Below are 3,524 nucleotides of genomic sequence, written 5' to 3' on the forward strand. Positions count from 1 at the left end.
TACCTGTGGCTGTGTGCACATTCAGGAGGACCAGCAGTAAGCAGACTAGAGTCTTGGCCTGACACAAATTTCATTTCAAATTAGTGAAGGCCATTCTTTGGCTTGGTCAGGCCTTGGGAACTGAATCTTTCTGAGTGAAGAGAGAGAAATAACAAACATGATTAAAAAAGGTTTGCCCTTTCATCTTCCGATGACCATCTTGGCTAAACAGAGCTTTACTCTGCACCTTGATAGCAACATCTCTCTTAATGTACAGCACAGATAAACTCACCCCAGTCTGAGAGCAGACCAGTAGAATAGTATCTTACTGACTTACCAACATAAAACAAATGCAGACCATATTTCTTGACCACAAAATTCAACATCAAATACACAAGTAAACTCAGGTGTGCAACTATGTGTCTCTGGGTTCATTGTGTCCATGCATGCATTTGAATGTAGATGGGGTCTGGGGCTTTGCAGGAAAATGGGTTCAAAATCTACTAAAACAACAACTCTGCTGCTAATGTGAGGTAAATAAACACATACGCTTTCTGTTACATACTCAGCTGAGTCAGCGTTGTCATGGATATTACCACTGAGCATCTGCGCTGTTGTTCAGCTGACTGACCTGTTGTTGTCAAATCCTCTGCAGCTCGTCTGTCACACTCCACATCCTCCTCACTGGTGATGGAAGCAGCATCTCTGATTCGCAGACATAAAACCCTGAAAGCCGCTCAAAAAGCCATGCTGAAGCTTTTAGGAATAAATAAAGTGACAAAAACAGCCAATACCAGCCACACATACACAAATGCACACCCCTTACACACATTAAAAAGCAGACCGCAGCTTACTGAGTGTATCCTGGGATAAACGTCAGCTCAGAGGCTAAAGCCTGAAGGTGAGGCTTACCTGGTCATGAACAAAGACTGAGCGAATCAGATTAAAGATGAGAAGAACCTGATGTGAGCTCTGAGGCCTGGGTCACAAGTGAATTTGTCTGGTATAAAGGCATCTTCCTAAACTGCTTGTCATGCAGTTGACACTCAGCTGTCAGTTCTTGATCAAGATCTGTTTACTGTATTACACAACATAATAGGAAATGTCATTTTTGTCAGTGTCAGTTTGTGTCATACTTAAACTATACATGTATATTTCAGGCTGTTGTTTAGATTAAAATGTGTTAACTTAGTCTGAACATAGACTACACAGCTTCCGCCTGTTATTCAATTAGCTATGTGTGTCAACTAATGGAGCTGGACAAGGGATTAGCTATCAAACATCTACTCTTCACCTTCTGAAGATTAACTCACATCCTTTTACACACTTGTGCCAGCAAGACAGAGCAAAAGAGTATGTCTCCACATATTTCCAGGGTACTTGTGATAAAATTAGTTGTCTGGCTCCATGAGAAATGTTTTGGTGAGTGTAGTCATGGTGACTGGTTTCCACTGTCTGAAGGCCTGTCTTTTTTCGTGTCATCATTTTGTCATAACAAGCTATGGTTGATGATATTTGGAAAGATTAACTCACCACCAGACTTACAGGTGAACAGATTATCACCATTTGTATCCACCTGCTGTGATTTGATGTGACCACTGGATGTCAGCAGAGATGTGGTTAAAAAGATGACATCATGAGAGATAGTTGATAGAGAGCAGCTGGCTTGGACAGCTACATCATCTTAACATCTGTTTTTGCAGAATGTGTGTGATTTGTTTAGTCTTGTACAGTAATACTATTATTTGAGATGGCAATCATGGATTACTTATATGAACATTTGTCAAGAACTGATGATTCTAGAGAAAGACAAATATACAAATCTATTGTCACATCGCTGGTTGGAGTGTAACTCAAATATTGCTCTTTATACACATGTAATATATTCAGTCATGCATCACACTCTGTCATTTATGTATATGAAATGAAACAAGTGTTTTCATTGCATTCTATTTCCTATAACTGATGGGCAAAGCAAAGTTTGCATAAGGCCCTGGTGGTGCATTAAATAATTAAATACTGCAATAACTAATGCAATAAATAATAATGGAATAAATTACTTTTGATTCTTTAAATATAAGTTGCTGAATTTGTCCAACACATTTACCTAATTTAGGGTAATTTCTGGATTGTATAGATTTTACAATATATTACCTCCTTCACAAAGTTCAATGATACATTAAAATCTAAATCACTTAGCAAAATGTTCCCCTCTAGTTCTACTTTATCAAAGTAACATCTCTCAGCGCCTGAGCCTGGAAGTGCCATGAAATCCAGAGGGACTGTGTGTATGATGAAAAACCATTGAAGCAAAAACAGGAGACCTTTTTAATTGTGACTATTACAGGCTAACAGACATGAGTCATGGTGAGGTTCTGTGTGGTATGTGAATGGAGGGTTGGATCTTAGTTAAAATCAAGTGTCTCATTCCCCCACTTACACAAGGCCTGTTCAACACATATATTCACCAACTGTATGGAAAAACATGACACCTGGCACCAGAGAGATGAGGGACTCTCCAGTCTGCTTTCTGCATTACAAACACCTGGGTGTCCTATCCTTAACCCAAAATTACTTCAGCAAAACAGAGTCATGCAGTATGTCTTTCTTTCTGTGTAATGTCAGAACTATTGCTTATGAGGCTGTACTTAGAGCAAATTTCTGAAATAATAAACACAGCACAGATGAACGGGACAACAACATCATCATAAGAGAAAAGCCAAAAATTGTGGAGACAGAGGTGGAGGGATTGAATACAGTGGGCTGCACACTGGGATTCATTCCAAAGCAGTGAAACTTGATTACTTGTGTTTACCCCTGCCCCCTCTCTCTGCGCTCACACACATAGATGTTTGGCTGCTTCAACATGGCTCCTCTCCAGTCTCCAGACCAGGTTTTGGCTCATTACCAAAAAGGGGGTCTTTGGGAATCAACACACACTGAGCAGTGCTGGGTGGAGAGACTTTTTTTCCTTGACAAAAGACGGAAAACAGAAGAAGGAAAGACCTCAAACTGTCCTTCTGGGACTGAAAACTGAACAAGGCAGAGAGAAGAGCTGATGACCTCACACACACACCTGAACCTTTTTGCATGCATTTCTTTTTTTTTCTGTCCCTCTTTCAGGACAAAGCAAGTGAATGATTTTGAATTATCATACTCTCGCCACCACATTTTTTGTCATGGAGTGGTATTGCGGTGTACATACGGCCCCAGCGGGAATGTAAGTGTGAGACTGCAGAGGAGTGACGTCCTGCCCTCATCCAGATGTTTAATGTTTCCCCTGCGCGCTATTTGGAGAGGTCTGCACCCAGAAGAACAGGGAAATCTTGAGTGCACACTCCACTGTCCATGGCACTGGGCTTAGAGAACAATGAATAGTATGTTTTTTGTGTAGGGTTTTTGGATTTTAATCCAGGCTTTGCATTTTATTTGTCTGGAGAATGGAGAGCGGCAAACTGAGGACCCTCACATTGTTGGAGATACATTTATTCTGGGTCTTTGCACTGTCTGTGCAGGGGCACTCTGGTTCAAATCATGACAATGGT

General features: G+C 40.7%; 1 protein-coding gene across 1 annotated transcript in view; it reads right to left on the reverse strand.

Moving 5' to 3' along the window:
* LOC109967810 (cadherin-related family member 5-like) overlaps positions 1-683 on the reverse strand; it is a 4,195-nt gene extending 3,512 nt beyond the window's left edge. The window contains exons 1-2 of the mRNA XM_020613636.1: positions 611-683; positions 4-130 (exon numbers count right to left, since the gene is read on the reverse strand). The gene's annotated coding sequence lies outside the window, so the exon portion shown is untranslated. The remainder of the gene's footprint in view (positions 1-3; positions 131-610) is intronic.
* Between the last annotated feature and the right edge of the window lie 2,841 nt (positions 684-3,524).

This window comes from Monopterus albus, unplaced genomic scaffold, assembly GCF_001952655.1.
Source record: "Monopterus albus unplaced genomic scaffold, M_albus_1.0 scaffold5.1, whole genome shotgun sequence".
Lineage (NCBI taxonomy): Eukaryota > Metazoa > Chordata > Actinopteri > Synbranchiformes > Synbranchidae > Monopterus > Monopterus albus.